This window comes from Perca fluviatilis, chromosome 19 (assembly GCF_010015445.1).
Source record: "Perca fluviatilis chromosome 19, GENO_Pfluv_1.0, whole genome shotgun sequence".
In the NCBI taxonomy this organism is placed as follows: domain Eukaryota; kingdom Metazoa; phylum Chordata; class Actinopteri; order Perciformes; family Percidae; genus Perca; species Perca fluviatilis.
The window spans coordinates 27240772-27259203 of NC_053130.1; the positions used below are offsets into that span (position 1 = coordinate 27240772).

At 39.7% G+C, this 18432-nt stretch overlaps 1 long non-coding RNA gene across 1 annotated transcript; it reads right to left on the bottom strand.

Moving 5' to 3' along the window:
- Nucleotides 1–16308: 16308 nt before the first annotated feature.
- Nucleotides 16309–17707, bottom strand: LOC120548321. The gene is made up of 4 exons (XR_005637168.1): nt 17574–17707; nt 17144–17197; nt 16933–17029; nt 16309–16596 (listed from the first exon to the last, which is right to left on the bottom strand). It is a non-coding gene; the product is annotated as an uncharacterized LOC120548321 (long non-coding RNA).
- Between the last annotated feature and the right edge of the window lie 725 nt (nt 17708–18432).

The following is an 18432-nucleotide window of genomic DNA, read 5'->3' on the forward strand; positions in this document are numbered from 1 at the left end:
GTTAGAGAAATAACCTTCTTGATACAAGATGAGGAGTCAGATGATGAGGTCAGAGAAGGACATGAATATCTTTTATAAATTATGATTTAGTTCTTACAACTTTGCTAATGTCTACATTTTTGTTCAGTAACTTTTATAGTAATATTCACACCTTTTTTTAAGGTGTGAAAGGGTGGACTGTTAGGTTCTAAAAAGTTAAACCATTGGTGATGTCTGATAAAAATATACTTTTAGTTAAATGAACACTGAATCAATACCGATTGCATCACACCACACTAATCAGCATTTGACTGCCTCACTCCAACCTAGTTTCTAAAGAATTAATTAGGTTATGTCTGTTATTTAGCATTAAAGTAGATGCTCTAGGAGACTTATTGTTTAAACAACTTTGGGAGCCATTCCCTGCTAAGCCAGACTGATTAGAACAAAGAAAATGTGTATCTCTGTAAACTTGAATATAATCAGCACTACCATGATAAATGACCTTTGTCTGTAAACTGGAGCAAACTGGAAATCAGAGGTGTGTCCTTAACCTAAGAGACATCTGACCAATAGGGGAAGATTTCATTTGAGGAAACACCCAGGTGTAGGGAATAAATGTGGGATCAGGAAAAAGATTCAGGGCTTCAATCTGTGACCCCGACAGGGGAAGCATTTTGAAGACCGCTGTTTACAGTGTATTGTTTTGTCATGTCGCATGGCTGCTAACTGTGACCCGACAGGGGAAGCATGTTTTGCAGTCTGCTGCTGGCAGTGTTTTATGTTTGATTGTGTTTTGACTGTCATTTTCATCGTGGTGTTTTATTAAACCTTTTGCTTAACTTTCAATTCGACCCCAGCCTCTCCTTCCTCCTCAGAAATCTAAGTGACACGTCTTTTAGAGATATCATAACACCCTGGATGCGCTGGTGGAGGGCTGCAGCCCTGGTAGAATAATGAGTGTTCTAAACACAGGGCTGAGGTAAGAGGAGATGATTTGATTAGAATTAAGTAGGAAGTGTAGCAGCAACATTTCAAGTAAATTAATGAAACATTGTCGACATTCTCCTGTTTTTGTCCTTCAGCCACCATTGTGCTGCAGTGAGGAAGAGCACAGGAAAGCACCTGGCGGACATCCTTGACAGCAGGGAAGATCTTTGCACAGTGCTTCCTTACTGTTGTCAGTAAGATGGCGGTGGATGCTGCATCCGGAGTCAGGTGGGGTACCAATTCTGGCATGGTCTTATAGTTTGTGGTTCCTCTGAAAATTGCTGTCTGATATTTTTTAATCTTCATTCGGAATATTACTACAAACTCTTCTGGGCTTTGTGCTTAAATACATTAAATTGCTAAATGAGAACCATATTTCTGCACAGGCACTATGGACTGATGATGCTCCAGGGACCACCAGAAGGAGTTCACGGTCCTGTGGGATAAGATCACACCAGTGAAAGACCTCAATGAGGCAGTAGAAGCGGAGGTGACGGAAAGACTTCTGGACAACATCAAATTTAGGCTGGCACGGAGGTGCAGGGGTTAGCTTTGTCACCTCACAGGAAGGTTTTGATTAAGAACCAGGCAACCAGCTAGGCCCTTGTGTGTGGAGTTTGCATGTACTCCCTGTCGTAGTGGGGGATTTTCTCTGGGTGATCCGGTATCCTCCCACAGTCCCAAAAATATGCAGATTAGGTTCATTGGACACTCAAAATTAGGTAAGACTCTCACGTTTAAACCTTTTGGGCATCATGTTAAATAAACTTATTTTCACCCTTAATGAAGTATCTTCTGATTGAAATAATAATGCCAGAGGGCTTTTGCCTTAACAGCAAGTGTTAAGTCAATTAACAATATTTTTATTTATTTCATGTTCTATGACATTCTACAGATTTATACATTGAAACTGTAGTGTAATGTTACTGGTACAATGTCAGTATGAATATCAACAGATAATTTCCACTGAATATATGAATGAGCAACAGCAACACAGCACGGTTACGGCTGCTCTAAACTGTTAACATCACCAGCGCTGCTCAGGTCATGATTTGGGTTTAAATAGCAATAAAGTACTGAAGGTTAATTTTTAACTTGTGCACCTAACACAATAAGCATGAAAGACTAACGTTAGCTAGCTACTGTAGGTCAAACAACGAATTTGTAACTTTAGAAATTACCCGACTTCTCTGGAGAGTCGCTAAATTGCGAGCCAATCTCCTGCGTTTATCACGACCTGCTGACATTAATGTAAAGATGAAAACTCTTTATTCCTTCTTCTTCTTCCGTTATATTACTGGTAGGCGGTGGAAAAAATGTTTCGGGTTGACAGTTAAAATAAAAGCATCGATGACAAAATTAAATTTTTAATTAAACTGCCAAGTATTTATTTAAAATTAAAAATTAAATCAAATGTTTTTGGTATAATAATTCAACTCTTTCTTGGGTCTCCAGCAATAAACTCGCAAAGTGTGAAGTCGATCAGTTGAACAAACGACACCGCTCTAGATTATAGTAGTAGTACTAGTAAAAATAGCTTAGTGTTTAGAATGCCAACACAAAGAAAGCGGAAGGTGAGGGACATCCGGCCGAAAATGAGGGACATCCGGAGGACTTCCAGTGGCACCAGAGCAATCTCCTAAATGAATTGTCGTCAATATGAACAATGGATTGTGTAACCTTTGCGATATTGTATTTTCGTTACGTATGGGGTGTCATGTGTGTAGGAAATAAGAAATAAAAAGTTGACAGAGCCACGTAGGCTGAGGGCATACATATAAATCCAATTAGTCTGGTTTATTTAAATTCCTCCTGTGCCAATGTGACTGTGATTTTCCAGTCACAAAAAGGCCAAAAAGGCCACCAGGTGATTAATTTAATCTTCAATAATAGTGAATAAAGCAGACAGAGAGAGACACCAGAGTCTGTAACTCTATTTTCTTATTTATACCTCATTCTCCAAACTTCTCTACTATCAATTGATTTGAAAAAAACAACAACCAAATGTAATACACTAATTTAATTTGGCACAGTACAGCTCTCTGGACATTTTGATAAGAAATCATGACCCCATTATTTTGTGCTGCGTTTTGGAAATGATTGCATCCAGAATGACCTACTTTGCTTTGCCTGGACCCCATAAATATCTAAGTAAAAATGTAAATGTAAACAGGGAAACCATTCAAAGCTCGCTCTCCGATAGAATGTTGCTCAGAGTCTATATTATATTGAGAGCACAGGGTGCTCCAGAGTGTCTCCATCTGTTGGGTTCACTCTCTATTTCAGGGAGTACACTTCCCAAATGTACATAGGCTATAGTGCTACAGTTAAAAAAGCAACCTTTGTCCTTGAATCAGGGCTGGACTGGGACAAAAAAATCGGCCCTGGCATTTTTGGGCCAGGCGGCCCACACCCACCGTGATTGGTCAGACAAATTCCCTGCAGACAGTCCTCTTAAAATATGCGTGCGATCCATTAAATGAGTTGCCTAGTGTTCAGCGTTCATTTTGGATCCTTCAAGAGGGGACTCAAGACTTATCTGTTGATCTTACACTTAAATAATGCATTCATTCTTAGAGTTATGATTTGTATATTTATGGTATTTTTATAATATTTTATTATTGATATTTGATATTGTATTGTCATTATTTTTATTATTACTATTTTGCTTAATATTGGCTTAGCAACTTTAAAAACAGTTTACTGTTAATTTTAAGTATTGTAATTTTGTCGCTTTGGACACAAGTGTCTGCTAAATACAATAACCATAACTATAACCCTTCCTAAAAGCTACAATAAAGCTGAGAGTAGTATATGCCCTGGAAAAGAGCACCAATACAAGAGAAGCTAATTAAGCTATTCAAGGAACACTGATGCTTATATCATCACTGATTTTATAGATCACAGACTTTTCAGCTACCCAACAGGCCAACCGCTAGCATTTTCAATGTAAGCTTAAGCTGTTAGGTTACCTGACAGCCACTAACTTTAATGTTACAGCCAAACTGCTTGTTGTCGTTCTGACGTGACACGCGAGCGCGCGAGCGCGCACGAACACACACACACACACACACACACACACACACACACACACACACACACACACACACACACACAGCCTCCCTCCCTTCCTGAGAGTCTGTGTTAATTTGCCTACTCCTTACCACATCGTCATCTACTCTCTTCCATCTTTTCCTCACTCGCCTCCTCCTCGCCTTCTTCCCTGACATCGTTGTTTCTGCTTCTATAGCCAGCCACCTCTCCTCCTCTACTTCAGGTAATGCTGATGTTGAAGCAGCTACTACAGACCCAAACATGTCCGAAATTTTTGAGGAATCCGCCTGTAGATTCTTAATCTTTTTCTCCTCTAATTTCTCTGCACCTCCCTTGCACTTGGTGGTCGTTTGTCCATTATAACGTGAATGCTAAACTTCCAGCATAACTATTACAGCTCACGTCTCAGGGCCGGGAGGCGTGGCCATAGTGGGATTCGTAAATTTGCGGCCCGGAGTGGGGAAGGGGGTTCCTGGATTTCATTGGGTCAGGCCAGTGCCAATAAAGAAAATTAACCAATGGGCCGCTGTGAGTTCTTTATGGGCCGGCCCGGCCAAAAATTAAAAAAAGGCCTATTTATATCGGCGATTCGGCCCAAAAGTCCGTCGGCCCACCGGGAAAATGCCCGGTATGCCAGATGGCCAGTCCAGCCCTGCCTTGAATTGATAATGCCTGGAGCTGTCTAAATACATTTTGTGTGTATTATTGTACAACAACTGAAACACACTGGGCATACTGGTGCAGGCTGGAAGAGGTGCGAACGGTGGCATATTTCACAATTGTCTTAGGCTAGGTACACAAACATTTCTATCCAAAAGTGCTATAATGTAACATGGATATGCACTATGAGAACCATCATTCCACTTTTTAAGTAAAAAAAGGTGCTTGTTTTAACATAATTGATATAATTATGGGGGTAATTGCAGCCTGGGGGAAAGGTAGACAAATGGGAGTGACTGGGAAAATCTGGGTTGGTAAGTGAATAATGTATTACTCTTTTTCTTTCATTAACAGTTACTCTGAAAGTTTCCCTAAGCAAGGGTTGCTTCAGTTTAATCAGGAGTAACTAGGTTAAAGATATAAAACAAAGCCAGGACGTTTGACGCAGACTGTAGACAAACATGGCAGTGTACTTCGCTTGTCTGAGGTTTCTTTCTAGCTGATTATACAGAACAGTTGTTGTACAGTCTTACTATTTTTCATTTGTTAGATTGAATGCCAACCCTGGCTCCAAGGAATTACACAAACTATTTCCCATGTGTGTGTGTGAGCACTGTCCACAACATTTAATGTGTACAATTGTGTTAGTGCTCATTTGTACAAATGCTCTCGCAAATGTACAAATGGTTGCCTCACGGCTTGCTCGCTACCTAGCTAGCTTAGCTATGTTCCACAACACATGTAACGTTATCTTACCTGATGTGTTCCATCCAGCATCTTTTTATCAGCCGGGAAGCGAAAGAACGAGCAAGACCTGTTGCTTGTGCGAGCAACGTTTGGGGTAAGTGTCTTAAACTTCCAACTGCTTTAAAACAAACAAAGCAAAATTAAATTGACAAACATATTCACGGCTCAATTCAAATGGGATCAGATTTTTTTTCACCTCGTTCACTAAAGTACATATTTTCTCCAAAACAAGGTCCCATGGTGGCTCAGTGGAAGGGGGACAGTTCATTGTTCAAACTTTAACAGTGGCTGTATGTCGCCATTGTGCAGCACCTGTGCTGTTTTTTTCTTCCTGTGGTCTCAAAGGGACTATATGTAACTTTCAGTTTGTGTTGATTCTAGCGGCCGCTTTTGGACAAAGTGTTTTTATCACACCTGCTGTCGTGAAGCTCTGAATTAAAGCCCACTGTATTACTGAGTTAGCGTTACGGGGAGGACATATAGTCGCAATGAATGTTTTGCTCAGACAGAAAATCATGACAATAAGAGAATAAGTTACAGATGCATCGTTGCATTTCAAGTGTTGCATACGGTAACTTAGCCTACTTTGGATGTCTCGTGAGCTAAACCGGATAACGTTATCATTGTCACTGTGTCACGAGCCAAAGCATTAAGAGTTTGTTGTAACAACCAACTTAATAATAACTTAGATTAATACAGCGCATTTCATAAAACCCATGGACACTTTATACAAGTACAGGGGGACAAGGGAAAAGAAAATAGTAGGCCAACACAAACACGGACTAAAAGGAATAACACGTCAGCGCTAAGTGGAAGGGGGACGTATTTAATGTTGGCTACTGGCATCCAACCACATCGCGCACTGTAAAGATATTTTATGAGTGAAATAGACATATTACATACCTGAGGGCCATACCTGGGTTTTATATCATTTACAATCCCGTAATCGTCTCCATCTGTTGATAGCCCAACCGACCGTGACTCGCATTTTCGCTTGTTGTCATTCACTTTCCCTTTTAGCTGTTCTTTGTTTAATGTCCTTCTTTTCTGTGATGGTCCTGTCCCAGTATCAGCCATAACTACAAAATAACATTGTAAAATAACATTAAAATACAATTAGGCCTATATAAAGAAATCTTCTGCTTCCTTTTACCTGGCTCAACTGGCTGGATACGCTAACACAGGCTTTCCGATGTTTCAAAGAAATCTGTGACCCATCAGAATGTGTTACTGTAGCGCTATCTACCTGCCGCAAATCATTGTGCGATAGGAGTAGGCCTTACTAAAAGCTATATAAAAATGGCATTCTTTTCACAGTTAGTCTCGTTTGCTCGTTAAGACAATTGTATGAAAAATTATGAGCCCCGAAGAGCCCCGGCACATAAGCCTGCTCGTTTGTGTCCGGATGTGCCTGCTTGTAGTCAGTTGCCTACTGTACATATGTCACATACATTTTGAGGAAAGTGATGCTTTTGAAAACATGATATTTCTGACAATAAATAAAAGATTTTTGAAATGGTATGTCTATTTTGCCTCATTGGAGCTAAGATGAGAACAATCGGAACACAGCCGTATTCTTGTTCAGCTGCTTAATCTTGTTGTCAGTCAACCATGGCACACCGCTCGCACATCTAGGTAGGCCTTGAATGACAAGGTAAGGAAAATAAGACTAAATCTCAATTTAAATAACCAAGACTAGGTTGACTCTGTGATTTTTCTCAGGAGATGTTTTGAGCATTATGCAATCTATTCAGTCAGCATATTTGTGTTTGATCTGTGTGAATTACAGAAATATCAGATTTGCTAGACCTACTTTGAGCTACCAAGCAACCTTTCCACAAGGATAGATTGATTTTGTTTTTGTGACTTGTGTATAAATTGATGAATGTGAAATGATGCCAGCTAGCTAGCTAGCATCAAATGGTCCTTAATGCATGATATGAAGCAAAGTAGGCTGTGGGAGGAGGGGGGTAATCTTGGTGGTTAGTTGGTAGCAGACTTTACAGTAATGTACTCAGTAGACTTACCAGATGATTTAATTGATATCAACATTCTATTAATGTTAAAGTTAAGATGACTAATATATGATCTGCTTCTAAGTTTGTTATGCTGGCATGAGTTAAGCATCATCATTAACATTGAAATTAAGCATTCTTCCCTTTGTATTTCCCCTCATATGTAGAGTGGAGCCAAAGATTGGTGGAAATGACACTGGACAGGGTGGCAGAAGTGAGGAGACGGGTAAAGAGGTGGAAATAATTTTTTCAACAAATACATTTCATGTCATTAACTATTGCATTTCAATTCTTTCGATTCCATGCCTTCTAGTAGTCTGATCTGAACATTATTTCACCCAGGATGTGGTTCCTTTGCCCATTATTATTAACATGTTTATCAAGTTAGGCTAGGCTATTGGAAAACTGATACATTTGAGTCCTTCAAATACAAATTTGCCACTTGCCCTTGTGTTAGTGATGCACACAATTTCTTCTCTGCAAGTGCAAGTGCAGAGAATTTGTTAAACATTATTTCCCTATTGTAATACATGTAGTGACCATACCAATATCATTTCTCGCAGAACATTTTGCAATATTGAACTATATCCATCTCCCCCTCCTCTACTCTGGACAGGGGCGAGGAGCTGTGGACATGGGGCAGGACACTGGAGCTATGGACATGGGGCAGGGCACTGGAGCAGGAGGTGGAACCTGTCACAACTTTCCAGACTGCTGGAAGGTACACCAGTATGAATACGGAAAGTTTGGATGCAAAACATGTAGTGCTGTAAGATTGGCTTGTAAGGTTGGCCATTATGGTAACACGACTGCAAAACAAATGAAATCAGTGATTCCCAAAGTCATAAAATAGCTGAAAGTATACTTAAAAAGCAACAAGACAAAACATTAGAAACAAGTTTTCTAAGAACCAAGTATGAAATTGTTGAGTCTACTTTCAGTGTGTTTAGAACCGCCTACTATGTAGCAAAGAGCAACCGGCCTTACACTGACCATCCAAAACTCATTGACTTGCAGATGCTTAACGGTGTGAATGTTGGCCGTGTTCTTCATTCAAATGTCACATGTACTGAGATCATTAATTTCATATCCAGGGAGATGAGACAGGCATTGTTGGCCAGCATCAAATAAAGTCGACCAAAGCTAACAGTGATTGTAGATGAGAGCACCTCGTTAAGCAAGAGGTCCTGCAGGATTGTGTACCTCAGGACATCTGTCCGTAATTCTGATCCACTGACCTTATTTTTAGATTTGTTTGAGCTAGAGAGCACCACTTCAGATGGGATTACAGCCGACCTACTTAACTATCTTCAGAAACATGGTCTTGATGAAGCATTTCTAAGAATGCATGGTGGGTTTCTGCTCAGATGGAGCTGCCGTTATGTTGGGCAGAAAGAATGGCGTGTTCGCAAAAGTCAGTTCCCTGGCCTCATTGGTTGGCACTGCTTAAACCATAGATTAGAGTTGTCAGTGTCAGACGCAGTAAAACATTGTATCAAAACCAATCACTTCTTATCATTTCTAGACAAGCTTTACTGCTTGTATAATCAATCACCAAAGAATGTAAGAGAACCTGAGACTGCTGTAACTGAAGCAGGCAGTTGTCTGAGAAGAATAGGTAGAGTCTTGTGGATAAGGTGGGTGGTAGAGGTCGACTGATTATTAATCGGCCGATTTTTTGGCATTTTTTACATAATCAGCATCGGCCAATATCAAGCTGATTAATAGGCAGGCGCATCTGCGGGCAGCCTGGTGTTGTTGTTGTTGTGGAACACGTGTTCGACGCACGCTGCCCCTAGAGTCAATTACCAGCAGAGTGAGCAGACCTCATCCAGTGCCTAAGGAAGGAGCTGTTCCTCGGAGAAAACGGTAAGGATTAAATTCTTATAAGTCCTATATATTTAATGAAAAAAGTATAACATGTTACTGCCAACTTCGAGAAAAAACATGAATAGGCGACATGACGTTCGGCTACTTTGGATATTGATAGCTGTCATGTCATGCTGTCATGTCACAATAATTAAGCTAGAATTTTGCAATCACAGACAGTGGATCTGAGACTTTTATTATTTGTTCTGTTTGTGTGTCTATATTTGAGAGGGTTGTCAACTCAATGCAGAGAAAGAAGTTGTAGTTAAAAGAGACCACCGCACCATAGGCTAGTGAAGGACTGGCTTTGCTTTGCTAGCGTCGTTGCTAGGGTTGGTACAGAGTAGACCCGGTGATAATATGGCACCTGTGCCTTAACGACCCGTATCTACCGGACCGAATAGCAACGCGGATTTCTGTGCCTCATTTCGGCGCCACTGATATGCCTGCGTTGCTCTCTGATGCTCCGAAAACGAATGGTAGAATAACAGAAACATCGCAGCAAGTGACGCTAGTTAACATTACACGTCAGCAGCTAACGTTAGCCTACCTTTAGCTAGCAGATGGATTAAACACGATTAAAATGCTGACAGCTAAATGGTGTAAAGTGTGATTTATTTCACTGTATAGGATCCAACAACAGCATGTTAAGCAGTGTGCAGCTGCCGTTGTCTAGCTACTTGTCTGAAGAACAACACAGACGGTGCGTCGCGATGCATTCAAAGTTGTTGTAAAATACCATGCCATGGTGGTTGTTTTTGTCGTTCAACAGCAATTTACTAGTGAAATACGTTATTGTTATAAGTTATAGTTATTACATTATTATTAAATCATTTAATTTTGACCTTATGGCCTAAAGTTGTTTTCCCCCCTTTTGCCATAATTAGGGTTTGTCCATTTGGCTTTGTCTGTCAACAAACAAAACAAACCAAAAATACATGTTTCTGGACAGTTTTTGGGAAGATGATAGAAACGTTTTTAGCCTTGTATCACTTACAATGCACTGAATTATTAGCTGATTTATAAAAGAAATGTTAGATTTTATATCTATACCTATCTATAAAATGACTTGAAGAAGATACTATACACAAATACTAACTTAACCTTGTATTTTCCCCCTTTTTAGTCATTAAGTCTGATGGCTGAAAAGAAAACCACCCCCTTATGGCAGCGCTTCACCCAGCCAACACCAAAATAAAGAAATGCTGCTGGTTGCTACTATGTGTCAGCACTACTATTGTTAAAATGGTCAATTTATTTTATTGTTCTCAGATGTTTGATAAATGCTGCTAAGTGCACTAAACTTTATTTTTTCATTGAAAAGTTTATTGACAAAGTTAAGTTTATTTCTTTCTTCTTACCTGTTTTGTTTATTTATACAATATATGTTTTTACATTATACATGTTTAATGTAAGTATACAAGTGCAGATTGGTGTTCAAGTGTTCAATAAATGTTTTTGTTGAGAAATTTTGTGTATCTTAAGTACTTATTAGTGTTAAATTTTATCTTTCAAATAGAGGTTAAAAACAAGCAAATATCGGCCAAAAATAATCGGCAGCATATATCGGCCATCGGCCGACTCTGATTTCAAAAGATCGGCATCGGCCTGAGAAAACCCATATCGGTCAATCTCTAGTGGGTGGTGTCATCATTCAGTACAGTTAAAGTTGTTTGGACAATGTATGCAGCGCTACACAATCATCTCACAGCTTCAAGTGAAGATCTTAAGAGGAGCTCCAATGAGAGGAGTATGTATCAGGGCTTAGCAACAAAAGAAGAACCTTGGACTTATGATGGATTCACTCGAAGAACTCAAAGATCTCTCTAAGGCTCTGCAGAACAGAGGCATTAGACTGTCTCATTCAGTGACTCTCATCAAGAGGCAGATCAAGGTTTTTAGTTCAATGAGTAGAGAACCTGAGAGTGGTCATTTCTATAAGAAAGCATGTGACGCAGTGATGGAAGGGTTGTTCAATGGCATAGAATTGCACAGTGAGGCCAGAAAGTCATCGAGCCAGAAAAGTTTTATGAAGCTTTGAAAACCAACATGGAGGCAAGAATGGTGAGAGAGGAAGAAGAGCCCTGTATTAAAGGTGAACATTCTTAGCAAAACAACTTGTCCCTCTCCTTTACCTCAAATGTATGGGGAACATGGACTGGGGAGCTTTGCGATCTTTTTAATATTGGCTTTGTTGGCATGAAGGCAAGCTATAGGGATTTCAAAAGTGACCCCAGTCAACCCATGATTACAGCACTTCTAACACTCAGACATGCTGTTGAAACCGTTGCTGTAAGCAGTGCAGAATGTGAGAGTTTTTTCCGAAATGAACGCAATTGTTACACCTTTACGTTCCCTACTGAGAATTGAAAATGTGTCCTCTCTAATGTTTATAAACATTGTCGGCCCTCCATTAGCATCCTGGGACCCCACTAAATTTGTTAGAAAGTGGGTAGCAAGAAGGAGATCTGCAGAGCACCTGGTCTGTAAGAAAAGGCAGACTAATACTGAGGTGTTTGCATACCAGCCATTATGGGAAGTAATGAAGGTATAGATGAGTTATGAGTTATAGATGTGTGTACTCTGTACTGTGTACTGTTTTTAAGAATTTGTATGAAATGTAAAATCCAAATTAAATTACAAAGGTAAAACACAAATAAATCCAAATGTTGATTGTAAATCTAACCAGTGTTATAATTTTTATATCTTAATAATAGGCTGTTTGTAATGAGGCAACCACTGGAGCCAGTAATCAAAAATACATACTTGGTTGCCAAGCTGGCAGCTTTGGAGAGTTTATGTTGAGTCCTGGAGTGTGTTTGTTTGCCTTTGTGTGTGTGTGTGTGTGTGTGTGTGTGTGTGTGTGTGTGTGTGTGTGTGTGTGTGTATGTGTGTGTGTTATAGTAGTAGTAAAGAGAGAGAATGGGAGAAGGAAGTTTGTGTGAGGTGGACCTGGTCAACACAGACCCAAATCTTCTCAGCTGCTGTCATATGCTGCACTGTCTCTGCATGTGGCACATTATGTTTGGCACATTGTATGGGTCACTTCTTTTATCATAACAAGGTAATACAATGTGTAATCAAGTGATGACTGCTTCAGAACCCCTAAAAATACCCTAGCGCTGCCTATGGTATGCCACATACCCAGCACCAAACAAAAGACAAAGTAGGCGACCAGCGGGTGAACGTAGTGGAGCATTTAGCTGCTACAGAGCCAGATATTTCCCTCAGGAGTTGATGGAGACCAGAACACGGCCAAAAGGAGATGGAGTCGTCTGGAGGACACAAATTAATGCTACTGTTGCTATGAAGATATGCAACTGCTTGCAAACGGTTTACAGCATGTTGTGTATGGGATTATTTTTGCGACTTTAATTTCAAGCAAAATTTCTCAAGTATCAAACAAAAAACACTAACTCAAGCAAAAAATTGTCACCTCAAAGGTAAAACTTAAAACTTGCAAACAAAACGAGTGTAGTCGTAAACTATTGGTATTTTATTTGTTTGATATTGTCCTTTTGTTTACAGTTCCCTCTGCTTCTTTCTCAATGATCAGTCTTTTGCTCTCTCCATCACGTTTGCAGTTCTGCTCCCAGCTTTCTCGTTTGCGCTTCCAGAGTCTTTGTTTGCAATTCTGACCCAAACATCTCGCGTGGGAGGGTCTTACAGGGGTGCGTCCCGTCATTAGTTTTTGGTGAGTTTGAGTGACAGCTCAGTGCCTGCCTGCCCCTGACGTTTCAGTGCAAATGAGCTAACGTTAAACTTTGGAGGACACACAAACCACTCCACAGCACATTGCTACAAGATTAATAAAGAGTAAGTATTGATCATATATATATATATATTTTATCTGTGATCTACGTTAAAAGCATGGTTACTAGACTTTTGTTGTTTCGTTGTAAGTTACTAGCTAGCTAGTAAAGCTGTTCAAGTTAGCATTTAACATTAGTTAGCTAACTGCTAACGTTATCTAAAACTTGTAGCTACGTTACTGAGCTAATTTTCCATGGGAATCATGTAGCTATAGGCAGTGTTGGGAGTAACGCGTTACAAAAGTAACGCAATTACAGTAATGTATTCCTTTTTGCTGTAACACAGTAATATAACGCATTACTAATTCAATTTCGGTAATATTATACTCGTTACAATCTCAGTAACGCAAGTTACAACGCATTTTAACGCAACATTTAGTGGTGTATTGTTTTGTTTTTGTAATTCACCAACACCATGACACATTTCTTAACAGGAAAAAAAAAAAAAAGATTTCCTGTTGCTGTATTTGATGGTTGAGATGACTGCAGAGACAGATACATTTGCGAGACGTACATTACTTTCAGGAGTTATTACGCTGCGTTGAAGTGAGCTGTCCTGTTTCTGTTCCCGTGGTCAGAGCCAGAACCAGAGACGGTACGGACAACGTGTTCCATAGGTGACGGTATGTCAGCTCGGACAGCAGTGTGTCCGAGCCAAGTCCCCAGGAGGAGCGCTAAGTCTATATGCCAACATGGGCTTAGCGGATAACGGTGGTACTGCACCCCATGGCCCAGAAAGACTTTTCACATAGACATTCTATGACATTCTATGTCATAGAAGCAGAGGGAAAGAAACGTCTATATTTCAGCGGATAATTAGTTTCGGGGTATATCAACCTACCAGCCCGAACACTGAAAGGGTCCTTGTTTAAAACGTTACGTTTTTAACATTTTTAACATTCACTAGAAGCGAATACAGAATTATTAAATTTGAAATGATGAACGCGCATAATGGACGCGAGCAGACCCACGGGACTGCGCACGTCCGCTCACATGACTGTTCTCCCGAGCTCATGTAGCTAGCTGTAATAATGGATATAGCTAATGGTTGTAATTCACCATGTGTTCTATTAATACGTCCATGGTATTATCTTAGTATGAGTAAGTTATCTTAGTAAGTTATCTTAGTAAGTTATGATACATCCGAGGGATGTATGTACTGTATGTTGTAAAGCCTGTTACGTGAATGTAACGTCATTTTCTTTCCCAAACTGGCGGGGCTATCGGCTAGCTAGCTAGTTGCTAACATCAGGGTTAGCTAGCATGGCTGTATTAAGGTCATGCCTACATAACGTTACTACAGACATAGTGATTACATGGCCTTGGTTCTCTCTTATGATACACCCGAGGGATGTATGCTGTAAAGCTTGTAACGTGGATGAGAGATGAAGCCATGGATGAGCTCTGTTCACGAAACTGCAGGCTAACTGCTAGCGCTAGCTAGCTAGCTAGTAGCACGACATAATGATTAAATCTCCTTGGTTGTCTAGCTAAATACATCTATCGTTTATTTAGCTAAGCATGTAAACGATCGGGAACAAAAAAAACACAATGTTTAACGTTAGTGAATATTTTAGACAATGAAAACGGCGAGTTCATGAGTTCGCCACTTGTAAGAGCCACGAGAGATAAGCTCATGAACAAGCATGTTGCTACTACAACACAAACAAATTGTTGCTAGTGCACGTGTCCACCGTGACGTCATGGGCCAAGAATGCGGAAAAGCCGAGCTCCATGTTGTCTTAATCATTGACATATATGTCTTAATGCGCTTTTGAGCACTCTCATTGGAACGTACGGGGCTTCCCGCCGAACACTGTATCCAGTTCTCTTAATACATCCATGGTCCGAGCTGCTGGACAGCAGTGTCCAGCAGCTAGCTAAACATGTCGGGAATTAATGTTGAGGCTTGCTAGATGTAATATCATTGCATTTTATCAGCCGTGGAGAGTAACTATGCCTGCAGTGGAATGGCTTCGAATGACGACCAAAAACGCTTGTCTTTTACTGTGACCATTTACTGTTCAATATGTTTCAGTTTTACAAACAAGAAAGTGAACCACAACTTGACGGACATGTTGCATCTCAGTAAGCTAGCAAGAGTACACAACAGACAACTTCCGTGTAGCCTACTTCAAAATAAAAGCACTTCCTGTGACGGTTCGCAGTAAAACTTAATTACTGTTATAAGATTGTGTACATTTTCACATAGCTGTAAATAAAGTACTGTAAATAATGTAAATAGTGAGTTTTAATCACACTATAGTTGACCATTTCCTTTAGACTGTTTTAAACTAAATAACATGAATTTCTTATTCAAGTGCTATAAACAGACATTTTACAACAATGCCGTACTTCAATACAATGTAAGGTACTTTTAATTGAGTATTTTCATTTTCTCCTACTTGCCTATTGTACATTTTACATATCTATTTTTATAGCTTTAGTTAATTTGCATATTCATATTAATTATACAAAATATTATGAATAATCTATGATGTATTAAAGTGGATAAAGAGGAGACTTTATTGATCCGGTGGTGAAATTCACAAGCTAGCTGCCAAATCAAACTTTGCTGTTATTTTGGTGAAAGTAACTCAAAGTAATGCAAAAGTAGTGTAACGCATTACAATTCAGAGACAGTAATATTGTAATATAACTAATTACTCTCAAATGACAGTAACTAGTAATCTATAATGTATTACATTTTGGAAGTAACTTGCCCAACACTGGCTATAGGCTCAGTGAGGCCTTACTCAATGGAGCTGTATTAATGACCGTCTTCTCTCTGTAGAACAATGAAACGTGGGACGTGCAGGATGCCAAGCAGAGCTACTGATGCTGTCCCAGGTAATGTTAGGTCAGTAACACAGCTATATGGTCTATTATGACAAATTATTATCCAGCTAACTACAAATTGTTGTGGTTGCTATTGGTCTGACAATACACAATGCTAGGGTATTTGTTAACACTTTCCGCCCTTTCGCTGCTGGCTTCTCACATTCATCCGCCACACTTTGTCACCCACTTTGAAATTTGATTTTGTGGTCTTTTTGTTTTTGATGTGGCCTGTGGCAATGGTGTGTCGAGCAGCCTGCAGGGCATTACTAATATTAATAATGTCCTCTGTAGGGCTGTCATTCTCCACAGCACTCTCCATGCTGCTGTCCACCTTCTAAAAATAATAATAAATTGTATACAATATCATAACGTATTACACATCAAATACTAATTACAATACAAATTCTTTCAAAAAGTCAAAGCAATCACTTGCAACAAAAAAATACCATATACTCCTCAGGGACCTGGGACGGGTATCTGGCTTCCCTGCCAAACATCTTGGCATCTTGGCCATAAAGAATGGTGAAAGTTTAGTGGTTGACTGTTTTTTGGTCCGTAGACCAAACATCACAGCATCTAGATGCTGGTCCCATGTGTCAGGCCTCTGCCCAACAAGTTTTCTCAGAGCTCTGAAATGTGATAGTAAAAGAATGTATTTTAGTCGTACATATCTATCTATCTATCTATCTATCTATCTATCTATCTATCTATCTATCTATCTATCTATCTATCTATCTAATTGCATGCTGTATATATGTAAAGTTTGAATATATGTAATGAAAAGAAAATGTAATCTATATATGTTATAAAAAAGGCCCATAAATAATTAACTGCAGCTACTAAGAGATGTAATGCCGAGTGCATGACCAATTTCTGCTCTAATCCCTCTGGTATAGTGTAGAAATAACTTCAATAGGGGCTGTATTTCTTGATACAGGTCCACAACTCCCACCCATTTCGCTTACCTTTGTATGGTACCATTCATTTTCTCAACAAGACCATTGGTTTGAGGATGATAAGGGTCACAAAGGCTTCTTTTTATCCCAAGGAATCAGTGTTGATCTGAAATACATTTATCTAACTTTACAAACGATGAATTTTCAAGTGACTGATGGTATTTTATTTTGCCCCCACAAATTATTGTTGGTAGCTACATTGCAAGTAGTTTTATTTTACCTGATTTACAAAATCCTTCCCCTGGTCTGTAAGGATCCTCTTGGGAGCCTCAAACTGGAAAAAAAAACAATTTGAGGATGCAGCCAGATACCTCTTTAGCCGTTTTTGTTCTAAGAGGGTAAGCTTGTGCCCATTTGGTCAAGTAATCAGTCATTACACAGATGTAACTGTATCCCTCTGTAGTCACAGACAGCTTCCCTAACAGGTCCATGCCAACAAGTTCAAATGGATGCATTACTTAAAAGACATATAGGTGACTGTCAGGTGAACATCAAGAACAAGGAATAGGACATGAACGGACAACATCTGCTGACAGTGGGATAAAAGACAGCAAGGGGAAAGACAGACCAAGGGGAAAATACCAAAAAGACACTAGACAGATGGGCACGAGGTGAATGAATCAGGAAAAATAAAGGATTTTTTTTCTTACAGTGATTGGTGTGTGATGCTTCTCCTCCTTGATTTGAGCTCCACTGGCCTGGCAGTGCACACACTGGGCCACCTGAATGAAGAAGATTTAAAAGTTTGTGTGTGTGTTTGTGTGGTATGGGAGAGATGACATTTAAGAAATGTTTTTTTTATTTTTATTATTCTAAAAAGTAATATATACTCAGCAAAAAAAGAAACATCCTCTCACTTTCAACTGCTTTTATTTTCAGCCAACTTAACATGCGTAAAACTTTGTATGAAAATAAATTCAACTACTAAGAAATAAACTGAACAACGTTTCACAGACATGTGACTAACAGAAATGGAAAAATGTGTCCCTGAACAAAGGATGGATTACGTACTGCAGTGCATCTCCTCCTCATGGATTGCACTAGGATTGCCAGTTCTTGTTGTGAGATGTTACCCCACTCTTCCACCTAGGGCTGGGCGATAAAACGATAACGATATGTATCGCGATAGACACTTAATCAATATCAATAGAAAATGCGTTCGATAAAACGTTCGATAACTTGTTTTTCTTCTTCGGAAGAAACCAGAAGTTGCGAAGCAAGTTTGGTTGCATGAACAAAGGCACTCACTCTCTGGTAACCTAGCAACGTAGGGAGTGACACTCTAACAGCCAATCATGTAACAGTATCATGTTTGGTTGCGCCACATCGCTGTCTCGTGTTGGATTCTACAATAACAGAACCGGCGGGTGGGCGATAAGTGGAAAGTGAGTGCCGCGGCGAAGCGAGGAAATTGTTGATAAAACAGGAAAAGTCAGTATGGCAGTTTTGGGGATTTTATAAGTCTGACCGTCGTCCCCACCAACACTACCGCCAAACAAACTTGTTTTA